Here is a 19,802-nt window from a genome sequence, read left to right on the forward strand (position 1 = left end):
GGGGGTTAAAGCAGTGAAAGAAGGGAAAAAATACAGAGATTCTCTTCTTTTCTCCTTATCTGTAATTGACATTTAAAAGCATGACTGGCTTTACCTGCAAAGGAAGCCACACCCTGGAACTGACCCTGTAGCCCAGCTGTCACTTACTCCCCTCCTTGCCGCAGCCTCCAGCATCATGCCACGCTAGGGCTTTGGTTCAGTACTGACTCAGAGCACCACCAGCTGGACTGGTGACACCGCCTCTTCCATCACATTGTGTTCTTTAGATGCCTCCTGTCCAGGTGCTGACCTGACCCAAGCCTGCGCTGCATTTTCTAGCCAGAAGAAATCTTGGTGTGTATATATATTTTGCCTCCATGATCAGATGCACAGTGAGGTGTCCTGTGCTCTTCTGCCATTCCAGAATCACTATCAGCAGAATGACTTGGAGACCTTTGTGGAGGAGAAGATCCAGGCTTTGGAGGAGGAGATTGAGAAATGTTTTGCCCAGCTGGAACAGCCTCTTAATGAAGGTGTGGAGCAAGCAAAATTATCTCACCAGAAAGCGTTCTTTCCGCTCCTTACAGTGAGTAGCAAGCTCTCGATTTAGACCTAATGTGCAGCTTTCACTCTCTGGCCAGCAACTGTCTCCACCTTTGCTTCCCTGTTGCTGATTAACTTTTGAAAAGTGTTTTGAGATCTGTGGGGGAAAGTCCTTACCATCTAAGACTTTAAGGCTCCTGAAGTGTTGTTTAGTTTAGTATGTGATTTGCTTTTACTTCTTCAAGATCAAATCTGATTTATATTCTTCTGGCTTATAATCACTTAAAAACTTCCTGTACTTAATAATTTTATTTGTTTGTTTTATCTAAAGCAGTGCATGTGGTTTGAGTGTGTGTAAAGAGCTCGTTTGGAGTGACAGAGCTGGTGCATATCAATTTCTTTGATACATTGACTAACCAATGAGCTTGCAGAGTCCAGTGGGCAGCACTGAACTCTGTAAAACGGCAATTCCTTGGGTTGCATCTGGGACTGGGGATGTTGACTGGGGGTCACACCACTGCATAATCCCATGAGTGGCTGACCAGAAGCACTCATTCACTAGGTCAGAGACTGCTTGCTTGCAGGTGGATGGGTGTGGGCTGCCACAGGAGTGGGAGGGTTCACACAGCATGGCAAGTGCAAGATGGGCCTCAGGAGTGAGGGTATTGGGATGACAGCAGTATACCAGTCCAGATTGAAAAGGGGAAAGTCACAGGCAGCACGGGTGGGATGGGGAGTTAGCTGCCCAAAATACATACCATGGGTCTCAAACATGTCAGAATTAGTGTGGATATGTCTGCTTGAGCGGAAATTACACCTTCCAGCTCCAGTGTAGACATATGTTTGTACAGATCACAGCACAATGGAGCCCTAGGCTCAGCTGAGGCCTATAGGTTCTCCTGTAATACAAATCGTAAGTAATGTATCCCATACCCACTTCATTACAACTGTGTTTCCAATTATTTAGCCAGACACCAGCTACCAAGGCTTCCACAGAGCCCTGAAAGCTGTATGCCAGAAGAATGGCATATACGAGTCCTGGATCTTCGCCCGCATAGACCTCAACAGTGCCCTCGCTCAGCCCATCTATGACAAAATCGACCCCATATTCGCAAAAATATTCAGGTGAGAGGAGCCCTGCCCCGTGCAGGCTGCAGAGATACTGAGCCTTCTTTGGTGGGGCAGTCTGGGCTCCCCACTAGCCCCACATTCCTGTAGAACCCTGTTCGCTGGCACTCCTGGGTAACCCAGTCTGGTAGAGTCCCCCACCAGCTCCCCTATCTCGATTGCAGCTGGAGCATGATGTGAAGTTCTGTGGGAACTAGAACGCTACGCGGCAGCAATGGTAGGGCCGCATGCGTTATTACATAGATCCTGGGGAGATAAACACCACAGGAAGTACCACCTTGCAAGGCCAGACCGACAGTTTCCCTTGTGGTCCCTGATTGGTCCAGGTGCTCTATTTAAGCCCGGGAATTTGTGCCAGGAAGTGTCTGTGTCTGTGCAACGAGATGAGCTCCACAGCTGTAGTGATAGTCCTGCCTCTTGGCTCACTCTTGGACTCTGACTCAGGCTTTGATCTTGGCTCTGACTCCTGGTTCCTGACCCTTTGTTCCGAATCCTGGCCTCTGACTGCCACTGCTCTGACCGCTAGGCCTGACCACCCACGCTCCAGGTGGTACACATTATTATGATTGTAGAAAAGAATATCGGCTTTGATTCTCATCTATTTTACACCACTTGCCATTTTTATGGTAGAACCTTGGAAATCCAGTGACGTATCCTGGCTCCCGCTGTGCTAGGCACTGTGCGGTATGTTAAGAAGACAGGCCCTGTCTAGAGTCTGGGTGTCAGACAAATAGTGGGAATGGATAGGAAGAAGAGTAAAAAAATGAACAGGGCTGAGCAAAAAGCAGAAATCTGAACCACCACTAACCTAGCCCAGGCCAGAGGGGTGATGTGCAGGTCCCAGCAGGGGTGGGTTTAAGGACGGATTAAAAAGAGAATAAGGTAACACCTTGATGAATTTTGCAGCCCCAATTGTTTTCAGTGGGACTGCTCCCACCTGCTATTCACCTGCAGGATCAGGCCTGTTGTGCTTCCCTTGATTGCACTGTGCCTAAGTAACTTAGAGAAAGGCCACCTTGTGCCCCTTTGGGGTTTAAATGGCTTTGGATACTGGCACACAAGGAAATGACGAGAGCCTGGCTCAGTTCGGGGCTGACTGGCAAAGCGGCAGGAGCTAGCTGTCTCCCTGCCTGAAAGGAAGGAGCACTAGCCTGCCAGGCAGGGCAGCCACCTGGAAGTAAAGCACTGGCTCCCCAGCCAAGAGAAACTGCGAAAGAATCTCTAGCACTGGAGGTAATTGACTGAGTGAATCCCAGAGATATTGTGGGGCTTGCCCTCATCATCTTGCCGCTGCCCCACCTGAAGGAGCCTGGGACCACAGCAAGGTGCCACCCAGGACCCGACAGCGCATCCTACGGAAAACAAACGGCCCAGAAAATTAGACCAGAGGCATCATGCCCAAACTGAACAGACTGATAGGAAATAGCCCAGGGCAGCAGATTCTGACTCCCTTCTGGGAGGAACCCCCTGTTCAGGGGTTGACATACCCAGGACCCTGGGCTGGGATCCAGTGGGGAGGGAGGGCCCAGGGCCCCCTACCCACCCAGCCTTAAAGACTGAGTCTACTCAACCCAGCAGGGGGCTGAGAGCAAGACTTTATAATCACTAGGCTTCCTGGCCATCCAAGCTGCCGGTCACATATTGATGGAGACGGTGGGCAGATGCCATAGACCCTGCATAAGGGAATGCAAGGGGGGGGAGGAAACACAGAGAGAGAGAGGAAGAAACTCTCAAGCAATTAGTGCTTGAACCCCACCTGCTAAGTAGAGATAGGACAGCTACTAAAATGGATGGCTGAACAAAACACCTATCATCATCAGCAACAACTGCTTCAGCAAATGACCAACCAACAGCAGCAGTAGTCGATCCTGAGTGAGTGGCCCACTAGCAACAACAACAGAAACAGCTGGTCCAACAGGTGTCATGATATTAGGGCCACACACTCCAGCGGAGGCAGTAATACCTGCCCCAGCTACAGCTGTCTCCCCATCAGGCTTACCAAGATCGGGCCCAATGATAATCCTGAGACCTTCCTTGAAAACTTCCTTGAAACTGTAGCCCTCTGGCCCTGAGACCCATAGGCCATGGTGTGGGCCCCATTCTTAACCAGAATAGCACAAACCGTATATCGTGCATTAGAACCCAGTGAGGCCCAAGATGATACACGTGTCAAGGCAGCCATTCTCAGTACTTTGGACATCTCAGAAGAGACATTCTGGCAGTGTTTCTGTAACGAGCAGTACCCAATGGGGACAAGACCCTGCCTGGTCACCCAGAAGTTACAGGACATACGCTGGAGGTGGCTCAAACCTGAAACAAAAATGGGGGTGCAGGTAGCTGAGCTGGTCTTACTTGATCAGTTCACCCAGATACTGCCCCCCTGGCTGACACCATTTGGATCCTTGAAAATTACTTGGCTGCCCAGACCCTAATTATGACACCACACCAGGAATCTGGGAGGATTAAGAGCTGCACACCACCAAAGAAGGGAATAACCCATGGACACCAGGATCTCGATAGGCTCAAATCTACTCCCACTTCACCAGGACACTGGAGGACCTGGGGATCAGGGAGCCCCAGGGTCTTCTGACACAGAATCCTGGTGTTATTGACTCACAACCCAGTTTCAGAGACCACTGATCCACCAGAAGTGAAGAGGGGGGTATTGCTGGAGCCTGAATTTGGGGATCCATAGGAGATGGGACCGCTCAAATATTTGGGGGTGGGGCTGTTTACCACAGCCAAGACCAAAATTGTTGTTTCACCTGTGGCCATCCTGGGCACTGGCTCCAAGATGGCCCCTACATGTAGTGCAGCTTTGAGAAGATCTAGACCCCAGGCGCAGGAGCTCAACAAGGCAGACCTGCAAAGTTGACCATCCCTGTACGAGTGAATGGGATAGAAATGGTGGGACTTGTTGACTCAGGGTGTGTCCAGACCATCATCCAGACTTTGGTGATTCCTAACCCAGGACCTAACTTGGGCTCCATCTGTGCTACAATGTGTGCATGGGATCATGAAACCATACCCATACATCCAAGTGACTCTAACAGTGGGGGAGCACACAGTCCCAGATGGTCAGCCTTGCACCGATGCTCACCTAGCCCGTTATTGTCAGCTAAGAGTGGAACTATTTTGTGGAGCTGCTAAAGGAGCTTGTGGGACCCCCTCCAGACAGCAGGACCTCCCTGCCTCCAGCCAGAGGTCCATCTAAGCCAATGATCCTTGTGGGCATGGGGGAGATCCCCACTCCGGATGAGGGGACATCACACGCATCTGGGCCAACCCAGCAAAACCAGGCCCTATCCCAGCCCCTCCATTACCTGAGTCAGAGATTCTGATCCAGTTCTCCATTTTTGTAGTGGAACAACAGGCGGACAACGAGAGTACAGAGAAGCTGGAGAAGTTCAGAATCAGCTTCTGATACCCCGCCTCTGTTGGAGGGAGATGATACGGCTCATCCATGCTATGACGTTCATGGGGCACCTAGAGAAGGAGAAGACATTAGCCTGGATTCTAGCTTGTTTTTCTTGACCTGGGGTCTACAAAGATGTTCCAGATTTCTGTGCCTCATGCCCAGAGTGTCAGCTCACAGCCCCTCGGCCCACAAAGAAAGCTTCCTTGATCCCTCTCCCACCAGTAGGTATGCCCTTCGAGCGGATAGGAATGGACATAGTTAGCCCCATGGAGAAGAGTGCCTTAGGCTACTGGTTTATTTTACTTATAGTATACTATGCAATCAAGTACCTTGAAGTGGTATCATTACGTTGTATAAATGCGGAAACATTGGCCACTGAATTCTTGAAAATCTTTGCTTGGGTTGAGGTGCCGTGGGAGATCTTAATGGATAAGGGAGCAAACATGTCCCAGACAATCAAGCAACCGTGCCAATTGCTGAAAATCAAGGCTCTCAGGACATTTATTCACCACCCACTATCAGACAGTCTCGTGGAAAGATTCAACAGAACACTAAAGAAGATGCTCAGGAAGTTTGTCCTTATGGATCAGTTACTCCCTCCTCTACTGTTTGCCATGAGAGAAGCCCACCAGTCCTCCACTAACTTCTCAGCATTTGAGCTGTTATATGGGAGACAACCCCAAGGGATTTTAGATCTTGTTTGAGAAATGTGGGAGGAACAAACATCTCAGACCAGTAACGTAGTAAAATACATCCTGGATCTATGGGAGAAGCTTGACGCCCTTGGCTCATTCACCAGGGAGAACCTCTTACACGCCTGCAGCACACAGGAAACAGCTTATAATAAAAGCACTCGCTTCCGGGAGTTCCAACCTGGTGATTGGGTTCTGCTGTTATTACCTAGCTCAGAATCAAAATTCCCAGCCCGCTGGCAAGGGCCCTATGATGTGGTGCAATGAGTGGGGCCAGTAAACTATGAAATGCGACAACCTGACAACACCAGATCTACCATGTGAACCTGTTAAAGCCTTGTGGAAAACCCAGGGAAGTCTCCTAATACCCCGCGAACCCACCTGACCCTGAATTAGGCCCACAGGTTGCCGAGGCTCAGAGCCAGCGATGATCGAGATTGGAAACAACCTCACCCCAGACCAGAGAGCCCAGGTTCAATAGATGATCATCTCCTCTTCCATGTTTTCTACTCAACCTGGACAGACCCATTTAATAACCCATAACATCCAAACAGATGACACATATTGTTGCAAATGCAAAATGGCTCAGCTTCCTGGAGGTCTTCATTCCTTGAATACCATTGATAAGAATGCTGTGGATTGGCTTGACTGGATTGCATAGGCCAAATAATAAATCTAGACAGAACCAGGGCTCAAAGCCAGAGAAAATCCTTGACTCCTTTCCCAGAACTTGAAGGAAACCATGAAGCGAGAACTCCAATCAATGCTAGAAATAGGAGTAAATGAGGAATCATTCAGCAATTGGAAAAGCCCCATAGTCTTGGTCCCCACGCCTGTAGGGATTACCCGGTTTGTATTGACTTCCAAAAGGTTAACATAGTCTCAAAATCTGATGTGTACCCAATGCCTCCCATTGATGAACTACTTGAACAGCTAGGGGAAGCAGAGTACATCAACCCCTTGGATCTAATGGAGAGATATTGGCAGAACCTCCTCACACTAGAATCCAGGGACAAGACAGCTTTCTCTACTCCCTTCGGGCTCTTTCAATTCTGGACAATGCCCTTCGTGTTCAATGGGGCCTCACCCACGTTCCAGCGGCTAATGGACCAGATCCTCCAACCCCATAGACAAATATGCTGCTGCGTACCTAGATGATGTCATAATCTACAGTCAAAACTTACAGAAAAACCTAAGACATGTGATGGCTATGTTACAATCTCTCCAGGAAGGTGGCCCGACTGCAAATCCTGCTAAATGTCACCTGGGCAAGGACGAAACAACCTATGTTGGGTACACTTTAGGAAAAGACACAGTGTGACCCTTGGTTAATAAGGTCTAGGACCTCCAGACTTGTCCCTCACCTTCGTGAAGGCCACAAGAAACCAGTTGTTAGGAATGGCCGGGTACTACTGCCAATTTATTCTGGGTTTCTCAACCATCGCGGCACCTCTCATTGATCTTCTCAAGAATGGCAGCCCCCAAAAATTCCAGTGGAACAAAGATTGTGAGGAGGCTTTTCAAGCCCGGAAGACATAGCTCTGCCAAGAACCCGATTTATACAACCCTGACTTCACCAAGGATTTCCTGCTAAAGATGGATGCATCTCACATGAGTCTAGGAGCCGTTTTCTCCCACGTATCATAGAATCATAGAAGACTAAGGTTGGCAGGGACCTCAGGAGATATCTAGTCCAACCCCCTGCTCAAAGCAGGACCAACCCCAACTAAACCATCCCAGCCAGGGCTTTGTCAAGCCACAGCTTAAAAACCTCTAAGGATGGAGATTCCCCCATCTCCCTAGGTAACCCATTCCAGTGCTTCACCACCCTCCTGGGGAAAATGTTTTTCCTAATATCCAACCTAGACCTCCCCCACTGCAACTTGAGCCCATTGCTCCTTGTTCTGTCATCTACTACCACTGAGAACAGCCTATCTCCATCCTCCCTGGAACCCCCTTTTGGGTAGTTAAAGGCTGCTATCAAATCCCCTCTCATTCTTCTCTTCTGTGGACTAAACAAGCCTAGTTTCCTCAGCCTCCCTTCGTAAGTCATGTGCTCCATCCCCTAATCATTTTTGTTGCCCTCCACTGGACTCTCTCCAATTTGTCCACATCCTTTCTGTAGTGGGGGCCCCAAAATTGGACACAATACTCCAAATGCGGACTCACCAGTACTGCAGAGACGGGAATAATCACTTCCCTCGATCTGCTGGCAATGCTCCTACTAATGCAGCCCAATGTGCCATTAGCCTTCTTGGCAATAAGGGCGCACTGCTGACTCATATCCAGGTTCTTGTCCATTCTAACCCCCAGGTTCTTTTCTGCCGACCTGCAGCCTAATCAGTTGGTCCCCAGTCTGTAGCTGTGCATGGGATTCTTCCGTCCTAAGTGCAGGACTCTGCACTTGTCCATGTTGAACCTCATTAGATTACTTTTGGACCAATCCTCTAATTTGGCTAGGTCACTCTGAATCCTATTCCTACCCGTATCTATTCCTAGCGTATCTACCACTCCCCCAGCTTAATGTCATTTGCAAACTTGCTGAGGGTGCAATTCACCCCATCCTCCAGATCACTAATGAAGATGTTGAACAAATCTGGCCCCAGTACCGACCCCTGGGTGACTCCGCTTAGGACTCGAAGCTCGAACAGGCGAGGACGTTCTATCTGCACGGCCCATGTTCTCCTACCCACCCAGCCTTAAAGACTGAGGCTATGCAACCCAGCAGGGGGCTGAGAGCCAGGCACTCTAAGTACTAGGCTGCCTGACCATCCAAGCTGCCTGTTGCTGAGAGGTTATAGGCACCTGTGTGCACTGGGGTCATGTGATCCTGAGCTGACAGAACAGTTCTTCAGGGATCAGTCCAGATAGCATATTTTAGAGCAGCTCTGTGACTGCTCTAGCTTATGCCAGGGTCAGTGTGGCACCTGGCCAGCCCTGGGATTTGGGGGGGAAATACAGATGACTTAAAGCCACCTTTGTCTCGCCTCCTACCTCCCCCTCAGCTGTTTCGAGTACAGGGGGATTGAGCCCATTTGTTTTTTTAATGATTCATATTTTATTATCCAACTAGGATCCAAAAGGCCACCAGAACCTCGCTGAAACCCTGCCTTGATATGTTCAAAGTTTCGGTGCAGGAGAAAATCCATGATCTTTGGAAGAAGAGCACAGTGGCCAATGACAACTGCAAGCTCAAGTTCTTCATTGCGGAAGTAAGTTGAGGTTAAGCTAAGAGTGAGTGCTCTGCCCTGCCAGCCAGCGCGTCTAGGGTGAGAGTCATCCGGCTATGCTGCCCCTCTGCCTGGCAGGGCCGAGGAAGGTTGTGGAATAAGGATAATAATGGGTGAAGCCTGAAGGGGACTCTCAGGGAGAGCAGGACTGGCTCTGTGATGAACTCTGCCTTCTGGCCCACTGATAAGAGACGTGAAGAGCTGTACGTTATAGGCAACACACACAGTGTTTAGCATTTATTACCTGGCATCCATGCAGGGCCAGACTCTCAGCTGCAGCAGAGCATATTAGCGCAGGATGCAAGTGGGGAAACCGCCTTGACTCCAGGGCTCGTTTGGCCCTGGTGTAACTTCGAGCACCCTAAAGGTCTTCAGCAACACTGGAAGTAATGATCCCCTAGGGACCACTCTGACTGCCAAGGACGGCCAAAGCACAAGGCAAGGTGCTCCAGCAACCCCTCCTCCCATTCTAACATGCCTCCTGTGCTGGGGCTGGCCAGGACAGTGCAGTGTGTACAGCCAGCAATGTCAGCCGGGGATTCCCATGTGCCAGGGAAATTCCCAGCGGCCTTGCACTGCCGGAGAAGTCCCATGGGAGGGCCAAGGATCAAGCCCCCAGTCTGTAAGATAATCAGACATCAAATCTCTGTGCACCCCAGAGAAGCCTGGTTAGGCTTGAAATAAATAGGATGGATTGAAAATGATCCTGGTCCAAGGCCTGGGAGAGTTACACTCCGCTCAACACCATTTCCACCATAGCACCGTAGCTAGACTGATGATATATTTAAGATCTGATCTCTTGTGAATTACCATGGCTACAACCCCAAAAGCATTATACTGTTGGAAAGCAATTGGGAGTCCCAAAGTACATAACAGATTAGGTTCCCATCCCTGTAGCTAACAAGAGAACCTACCGCCTTAACTGGCTGGTGATTGTAGTGAGCTGGAGACAGTGGGGCAGAGATTGGGCTCTGTTGACTGGACCAGGTGCCTAGGATGAAAAGACATCAGACACTCAAAGTCTGCACCCCCAACCAGGGAATCTTTAGATACAACATAGAACCTGCGGGCTCTGTGCAGGAGGCCGAGGAGTGATGAAGCTAGGAATTAGTTAGAAGTACCAGGTGCTATGTAGTCTTTAAACTGGGAAAAGGTTTGTGGAGTTCACAGACTGTTTGAATTCACATATTTGTATCTAAACTCTGACCTTAAAAATCCCACCCTGCATATTCCACATTGACTCTGGGTCTAACCAATAAGCAGTCCACACAAACCCTGATCCCTTGTCAGCTCCAATGTTCCAAACCATTTATTTAGATTGTTTTTTTTGCAAACAAGGGATTGGAAAGATCATGGCAAATGCTTTAAATTGACTCTTGCAGACAAACTTCATCCTGAGCATGCTGGAAAGAGAGATCCTTAAGAAGAAGTTCGATATCTACCAGTCCCTTCCACTGTCCATCCTGAATGACCTCCAGCCTTATTATAAAGGTAAGACCCTTCAACTGGGTGATCCTACATTTTGTGATGTTGGCTTGTTCTCCAGCATCAGGCCATGAAGGAGCGATGAGGATGACAAACCTTTTTTAATTTCATCCTCCAAACTGGAAAAATGCCAGACAAAGGAAGAGCACATTGGTCTCTGTCTTCATGTATAAAGGGGATGTGCAAGCATGTAGCAATTACTGACCCATCCAGTAAATGAGTCACATGATGAAATGTCTGGAAAGAATTATCGAGAAGAGACTTCATAAGGAACTGGGGCGTCAAGTAAGCGAGAACCAATGTGGTTTATGCCAGGAAGGTCAACAATAGGTGCAGTTTCTGCAGCCCAAATATTGCGGGAGAAACTCAGTGAATTGCATGTAGTGTTTGTGTACTTGGAGTTCCCCTAGAACTGGAAACTCACCTGGAAAGTGGGGAGCGAGGTGGTGAGTCTGTGTGTCTGGGATGGAGGCTGGTCTGAGGCATACCTATGAGACAGGGGATGGATGCTTGGCGATGGTCATTGTGGGAGGGATGACAGGGCGTGGGGTGACAGGGTGGGTTCTTGTTTGGCTCTGGCTAGAAGGACTGGCAGTGGGGAATCAGACTGGGATCCTTGTGGATAGTTGGAGGAGTTCCAGGAGGATTAAAGAGGAGTGGAAGAAGGGACCAGGATGCTACACCTTGGCAGAGGAGTGGGATGGGGAAAAGTCTGGGAACAGGGGTCGGGATCTGGCACAAATCAATTCCTGCTCAGCGTTTCACTGGCATCTCTGCAGCGCCCTGCGGCAGTGGGGCCCCTCCCACTCAGAGCTGTGGTATGTGTGGGCATGGGGTGGGGGAGTCATTTGCATTGAGGAATATGAGAGAGCTTTGTTCTCTGGGGCAGCCAGACTGGCCCTTTCCTCCAGCACAACGGCCATTGTCACTGGAAGAGCCAGACGGACGTGCCTTTGGGTGCTGCTGAGACTACCCTTGGCTGCCTTTATTTTTCTCACCTAAACCCCACCCCCAGCATCTCCTCTGCCAAATCTTTCCTGGTCTTGTCCAGCACTGTGACCGCTCCCATCTTTCAACAGAGGCGGCTAAGATCCAGGGGTGGCAATCCTGCCAAAAGACGCAAAATATTCTCTTGGAGAACATTGAAAAAGAGATGCAGGGGGGGATGTTTGAGCAGGCAAAGGAGAAGATGAAGATGCAGCTCCAGGAACTGAAGGTGAGAGACGCTTCCCCCTGTTCTGTAGGGCTGTATTTATGGGTTTGGATGGTGCTATCTGGGAATAGCACAGTATCCAAAGAGTGAGTGCCCCAGAGCGAGCTACCCAGCCAGAATTTCAGCCAAAGATATTGGAGCAAACCCCCTGCTCCCTGGGATGTTTAATTTCCGCCTAGAGCAGAAACAACGTGACCTTGAATTTCAAGGTGTCCTTTAAGGCCCTGATCTTGCAAACACATTTGTCTAACTGACAAGGACCATTGACTCCAGTGGAACCAGAAATGGGCTTACATGTCAGTGTATGCATGTTTGCAGAATCGTTATTATGTTTATTATTTGTGTTACCCTAACGCCACGGAGCGCTGGTCCTGGGCCAGGCCCCAGCGGGCACTGTATAAATACAGAACAAAAGGACAGACCCTGCCCCCGAGAGCTTACGATCCAAGTACAAGACAAGAGACGACAGGTGATTAGGGCGTAAATGATCTCTCTGCAGTGAGCTGCTTGGAACCCAAAGGCTGCCGTAAGAAACACTAGTGATTGAACCATTTTCCTGAGAACAGGCAAATGTTCTAACAACTCGTACCTTCTTTGTGTAGAACAACAAGCGTTTTTTTAACACCTGGTACAGTGGAATGAACAACACTTTCCTCAAGCCCCTTAAAACTATGTGCCCCTGGTACCTGTGAGCACATCTATTTGTAGATGAATCCAAGTATTTTTTGCAGGATGCTGGAAGAGGCCAGCAAGCATTTTGATGCTGCTCTCTATTTGCACACCTGCAATCTGATGGGGTCTGCAGTGAGTGTAAAGGCTGGTTGAACCGGCTCTAGGTGCCTCTGTGGATTGTACTGACCTTAGCTACTGCCTAGATATTACAAGAAGCAACTGTGAGATGCAAGCGGTTCTGGTGACACTGTAAATGTAATTCCCTGATATAGACAAGGTGGGTGAGATAATCTTCTATTGGACCAGCTCCTGTTGGTGGAAGAGACAAGCTTTCAAGCTTCACAGAGCTCTTCTTCAGAGCTGGGAAAGGTAACCAGAGTGTCACAGCTAAATGGAAGTGAGAAGGATGGTTAAGCATAAGGGTTAAACATGTGGCAGTCGACCACTTTAAATGAAGTGGGTAGGTCATAGAACCAAGGAGGGTTAGTAGGTTACAGATTGTGGTAATAAGGCATAAATCCAGTGTCTCTAATCTAGCCGTGATTTTGCTGTCTAGCAGAGTTATGTGTTTAAGGTTCTGGGCTCGTCTTTTGAATGTGTTGTGCAGGTTTCCTTTGAGGAAGAGGACTAAGAGAGCAGATGTGGAGTGATTAGGTGATTTTGGCTTTTACCATTTTTCTGTGTGAGATCATTCAAGGGTGTAGTGATTGTCTAGTGTCACCCATGTGGTTGTTGTTGGGGCATTTGATGCACTGGAGGAGGTACACCGCATGTTGTGATAGGCATGGGTAGGACCCATCGATCTTGAAAAGTGCGTTTTGGGGGATGCTGATCATTGTAGCAGTGGAGACATGTCTGCAGGTTTTGCATCTGTTGTTCTGGCAGGGTTTATTGCTGCGCCCTGATGTGTGGGGAATTTGTTTCCGATTATGAGGTTAGCAAGTTTGGGGGTTGTTTGGAAGCCAGAAGAGAGAATTGGGAAAAATTTCTTTTAGGATGTGGTCCCCACCAAATATGGGTTGTAGTTGTTCGACATTTATGGATTGATTGTATCAGTCACTCCATTATCTTGCACAGGATCAATGTCAAACAAACAGACCTATCTTTACCAGGTTGGCTGCCCCAGAGAATGAAGCTGTTTCATGCTCCTTTTTAAATATTGGCACAACATTACATTTCTTCCAGTCTTCTGGAACTTCCCCAGTGTGCCAAGACTTATTGAAAATCAATGTTAATTGTCCAGTGAGCTCCTCAGCCAGTTCTTTTAATATTCTTGGATTCAAGTTATTTGGACCTGCTGATTTAAAAATGTCTGACTTTAGAAGCTGCTGTTTAACATCCTCCTGAGATACTAGTGGACTGGAAAGAGTGTTCTCATCATTGTATGCTATGTTGTGTGTTTTCCACCAAATACACAACAGATATTACTGCCTTTTCTGCATTAATATCCATAGTTTTATCATTTCCATCTAGTAACGTCCAATACCATACCTCCATTCAATAATAGATCCTAACAATGATATTATTCATTATTATTCTTTTTGTTCCTAATATATTTTAAAAACTCCTTCTTATTGTCCTTATCCCTGCTGACCATAGATTTTTCCTTGTGTCCTTTTGCTTTCCTTATCTATTTTCTACAACTCCTAGCTTCTGATTTATATTCATTATTTTCAACTTCCCCTTTCTTAGATAGATATAAATATCTAACTATACATATGTCTAGATATATTCAGTATCATGCAGTTCACTATATTCGGCATTCTTGGATGAGACCTTAACAGATGGTTCTTCTCTGAAAAGTGACTATAAAATGAGATTCTTAGCATCATTTGTACTGTCGCTCCAGATGAAACATGCTCTGTTGACAAGTCACCTGCCAGCTCTGTAAATTCCCTTTGGAATCTGAGGATCAGGTTGGGCTCTTTCCTTCCTGCCTGTCATAACCAGCAATAAAAGCTCTCCAAAGCAACCAAGACCCACTGTTACACCTGTGAGCCCCACAGCCTTCACATGATGGCCTTGGTGGTACCTGCATGACCCGTTGGTGGGACTGCACAGGTGTAGTTGATTGTGATTAGAACATCACTGAGAGTTCAGCTGGTGCTGCTCCAGATGGCGCAGACTCTGGCTCCCTCTCCCCTCTCTGAGCTAGCTCACAGGAGCACAAAGCTGTTGGATTATTTCCATGCTCACGTGCCCTGGCAATGTGTTTGCTGCAGAACAAGATCATGAGGAGGCTGCGGATGAACATTTCCACTATGCTCAAACTTGCCTTATCTCACCGGGAAGAACTCAGCGAGAGGCTGCCAGGTAACACTCTGAAATCTTCTCCTGGGTATAGTCGGAATGAGAACCCCTCTGCCCCCTGATGGTATGAAATGTTCCGACTAGGGGCTCATTGGCCCATGTGCTGGCTTCTCTACAGGGGCAGACATTTGGGCTGTGTGTATGGGGAGAATTCCATCACCTTAGTACGTGGAGCTGCAGGGTGGGGGATGCAGTGTGTCCTCCCAGCAAGGGCTGGATGGCTCCGTGGGGCTGGGGGAATGAACTTTGGAACACTGATACTCCACCCTCCCTCTGTGAGGGCAGAGGCTGCATTTGATGCAGATTCAGTGGCTCCAGTACATGCCCCATACAACCATCATGGAGGGGCTGTAGATGGAGCAGGGAGGGCTGCATGGCAACCTTGCACCCTGAGGGCCTACCCTACCTCCACACATACAGCTAAAATACTCAGGGAGCTTTCTGTTGACTTCACTGGCTGTGGGGTTGGGATAAGTGACTTGCTCAAGGGCTCAGAGGGATGCTAGCAGATCTGGGAATCACACCGACATCTCCTGAGTGCCAGTGCAATGCCTTAACTACCAGGCCATCTGTTGCATTGCTGATTCTGCTGCATACTTCTGCATGGCCTTGGGTAAATCACTTAATTGCTCTGCGCCTCAGTTTCCCCATCTGTAAAATGGGAATAATGACACTTTACCAACCTTTCCAAAGTACTTTGAGCTCTATGGATGAAAAGTTGTAGGTGAATGCTAAGTACGATTAACTCAAGAGTTCATAGATTAATAAGAGTGAAGGTTGTCTACTGTGGAAGAACCCAAACTCAGGGGTCCTTACTAATATGTCCATTGCCTTAAGCGGATGGTCCAGAATTAGCCAAACAACAGATTAGCAAAATCAAAGTTTATTCTTTATGTAAATAAGGTGGTCCCTTCAAATGTAAGGAACGACAGCTTAAAACTAAATTCTAACAGCTTATATAGTTCCACCAAAATCTTTATACGTCACAGCTTCCATGGTCATACACGCTAAAAAAACTACCCATCCAGGAATTTTCCCAGCACAGCAATTTCAACTCTCCTTATCTAAGTTACAAGGTCTTTCTCTGCATTCCATCCCTGCTGGCGTCTAGGTTCCATAACTATCTTGTTAACCCTTAACATGCTAAGATTTAAACTTCTGCTAGAAAGGCACTTTCAATCTCAGGCTTTTTACAGCCATTTCTAAAATCAGTTCTCAGCAAAAAACAGAGACCCCATCTTGTTTTCCCTTCACACTACAAAGACACATGGCCCATCCACGACTGTAACTGGCAAATGTCTCCAACAGCCAGAGATGGGACACCAGATGGGGAGGGCTCCGAATCACTACAGAGAATTCTTTCCCACGCGTCTGGCCGGTGGGTCTTGCCCACTTGCTCAGGGTCTAACTGATCGCTGTATTTGGGGTCGGGTAGGAATTTTCCCCCAGGTCAGATTGGCAGAAACTCTGGAGGTGTTTGCCTTCCTCTGCAGTGTGGGGCACAGGTCACTCGCTGGTTTGAACTAGAGTAATTGGTGGATTCTCTGTCATTTGAAGGCTTTAGATCAAGATTTAAAGACTTCAGTAACTCAGCCAGAGGTTCTGGGCCTACTACAGCAGCAGGTGAGTGAGGTTCTGTAGCCTGCAATGTGCAGGAAGTCAGACTAGATGATCATGATGATCCCGTCTCGTCTTGAAGTGTGAGTCTATGAGGTATTAAGACCCTGATCTAGCAAAGAACTTCAATACATAAAATGTCAACCCTTGTTTCCCTTCATTTGCCTGGAGGATTAGAACACTTTCCTTGCTACAAAATACAGGGAAATGAACACTTGTTTTTCAAAAGAAAGAAACTAACCATCTTTTAATCTGCTGTTCTTTCTGCAGACTTCCAGGATGAATACAGCGAAATTGAGAGGATTCATGAAGAGCTGCAAAGAATGTGACGGTCATAAAAAGAGACAACAACAATCAAAACTGCTCAGGACATGATTTTTTTCTGCATATTTTAAAAAAATTTTCAGGGTTTTTTTTTAGGTGGGAATCTGCAAATTTTCTTAGTTGCTGAAAACAAAAACAAAAAACCAGTTTTGGGTTTTTTTCTGTGTTTTCATAAAAAATTTTTTTTCCATGAAATGGATTTTATTCTCTAGAATTTCTGTTTCATCAAGAAAATGTTTTGATGGAACTTTTCTCCCTGCTCTGGTGCTGTCCTGTCCCTTGACATGTTCAGGGGGTTTCACTCTACCCTCTCCAAAGCCTCACTGTCCGGTTAATTTCAGCTTTGCAGCCAGAGCAATAAAAGCTAGCACAGCAAACTGTTGTGTGTCTATCAGCTCCATCTGTGTCTGTCTGTCTACAGAAATATAACACTTGACAACGAATGTGATGGGGTTCCTGGAGTACATCCTGGACTGTGGGACCACTGAGCCTTTTGTTCCACCAACCCTATCCCTCTCACACTCTGATTCTGTGTCAAACCATAAACCTCTGGCCGGTACTTCACTTATACAGACATCCACAGGCAGGGACACATCCATAAATGCTTCTCCCAGCCACTCATGAACCAACGAGAGAGGCCTCAGTCATTTCCCCCCAGTTCCCAGCCTTGCATCCCAGAACTGTACCGCCTTCCACTGGTCACTTCCCGCGATCTGCTGGCAATGCTCCTACTAATGCAGCCCAATATGCTATTAGCCTTCTTGGCAACCAGGGCACACTGCTGACTCATATCCAGCTTCTTATCCACTGTAACTCCCAAGTCCTTTTCTGCAGAACTGCTGCCTAGCCCGTCGGTCCCCAGTGTGTAGCTATGCATGGGATTCTTCCATCCTAAGTGCAGGACTCTGCGCTTGTCCTTGTTGAACGCCATCAGATTTATTTTGGCCCTATCCTCCAATTTGTTTAGGTCCTTCTGTATCCTATCCCTACCTTCCAGGGTATCTACCACACCCCCTAGCTTAGTGTCATCTGCAAACTTGCTGAGGGTGCAATCTACCCCATCCTCCAAATCATTAATGAAGATATTGAACAAAACCGGCCCCAGCACCGACCCCTGGGGCACTCCGCTTGTGACCGGCTGCCAGCTAGACATGGAGCCTTTGATCACTAATCATTGAGCCCTATGATCTAGCCAGCTCTCTATCCATTTTATACTCCATTTATCCAACCCATACTTCTTTAACTTGCTGATAAGAATACTGTGGGAGACTGTATCAAAAACTTTGCTAAAGTCAAGGTATATCACGTCCACCGCTTTCCCCACATCCACAGAGCCAGTCACCTCTTCATAGAAATCAATCAAGTTGGTCAGGCATGACTTGCCCTTGGTGAATTCATGTTGACTGTTCCTGATCACCTTCCTTGATGGTTGTTGATGAGCCATTAACGATGTCTGGCTACTCCATTGTTATATCTGAGAGGCTGGCTGTGGGTGTTCCTAACCTCCCAACGTATTTCAGTAGCGCACACACAGTAAAACCTCACATACAGTGATGGCGCAAACATTCCAACAGGATATTAATGTTCAACAGAGCGAGACTGTTTCGTATGATACCTCACAAGGCATACATGGTACAAAACATATCATAATGATATGACAGTGGTGAATATGGGGGTTCCAGGGTGTTGCTCTGAGGTACAGAGTGCCACACAGAAATGTATACCCCATATAGGGTTGCCAACCAGACAATTCAGCAGGAGTGCGAGAACCTCCATATCCTGCCCCTTCCCCTAAAATCCCACCCCTGCCCCACCTCTTCCCTCCAAGATTCTGTCCCCTGTTCACAAGTCTTCCCCTTTGCCCCAGTCACTTTCTGCTCTTCCCTCCTCCTGCTCAGGTCGGGAGGGGCTCTCACCTGCAGAGGCGGGGCTGGGAGTGCAGCCAGCTGATGCAGGCGGGAGGCAGCCCCGGCTGAGTAGGGGCTGGCGTGGGTGATGAGCTGGCACCTCCATGCCTTCCCCCCACCCGCAGTAACGCGACTCTGGGTGTCCGGTCAGTAGATCTGACCAGACACTGTCAGGTCCCCTTTTCAACTGGACTTTCCGGTTGAAAACCGACACCTGGCCACCCTATCCCAGGCGTGTGCAGTGTTCCCAGTGCCTAACAAGAAGATGGAAAAGTAAGTAAATAATGTGCTAAAAAAGGGGTTCAGTTCACATAGAGGCACAGACGATCTGAAGAGAAACCAGAGTAACAGGCAGGCAGATTGACTGACCTCTTGCAAGCAGGCAGGTAGAGAAACCGCTTAGCCTGCACTGAGGGTCGATAGGCAGTAGAGGGAGCCCCAGAACAACCAAAGGAGTGTGTAAGGTGTAAACACACAACCAGCCGGGTGTGGTCGAGCACAGATAGTGCCATAACCAAAAAAAAATCCCTGTGGAACAGGCCTCCAGGAAGTGTGAAGTCCAGCTGGAGAGCAGTGAAATGGCACCTTTTTCGGGCAGTGTTGGTGAATTCAACCGCTGCAAATCACGAGGAATTTGTCCGGTGGCACGTGGACAGCTGCGTCCCGCGTGACCTGTTGTCTCCAGCTGTGCCCGGAATTGCCATGTATGCCTCAAGTAATGCAGATGTGCAGGGACATTTTTCTTCTACCTCGTCCATAAGGAGAAGATTATGTCATGGAATCCGTGACTTCTGGAGACCTCCATGATGTTTTCTGCTTCAGCCCTGCAGCAGCGGGGCTAGTCCTGTCACCTGGGGGGCCTCCACAGCTCCCAGCCGCTAGCTCCAAGCTGATGTGGGTGGTGCGGGGACCTGGAGCTCCAAGCCACAGCTGGTGGCCTCTGCAGCTCCCAGGCGCCACAGGCAATGGGGGGACTCAGAGCTCCAAGCTGCCCTGGGCTGTGGGGGGGCTGCTGGCGCTCCAAGCTGCGATGGGCAGTGGGGGGACCTGGCAGCTCCCTGCCACTGGCCATGGAGCTCCAAGTCACCGTGGATGGCAGGGTGACCCAGAGTTCCCTATTGCCATGGGTGGTGGAGGGGCCCCACAGCTCTGGAGCTCCGAGCTGCCACAGGGCCCCCCACGGCTCCAGACCACCAGCCCCACAGGGAGGTGGGAGGCCTGCATATTTGGAGCTCCTGGCCCCTCAGCTCTGAGCCATGGTGAGCAGCGGGAGGGCCCCGAGCT

At 48.6% G+C, this 19,802-nt stretch overlaps 1 pseudogene; it reads left to right on the forward strand.

Moving 5' to 3' along the window:
* The window catches only part of LOC137148204 (nuclear GTPase SLIP-GC-like), a 41,171-nt pseudogene extending 24,194 nt beyond the window's left edge, over positions 1 to 16,977 (forward strand).
* Positions 16,978 to 19,802: the final 2,825 nt, after the last annotated feature.

Source organism: Emydura macquarii, unplaced genomic scaffold, assembly GCF_026122565.2.
Source record: "Emydura macquarii macquarii isolate MOO-44397 ecotype Brisbane River unplaced genomic scaffold, CSIRO-AGI_Emac_v2 contig_596, whole genome shotgun sequence".
In the NCBI taxonomy this organism is placed as follows: Eukaryota; Metazoa; Chordata; order Testudines; family Chelidae; genus Emydura; species Emydura macquarii.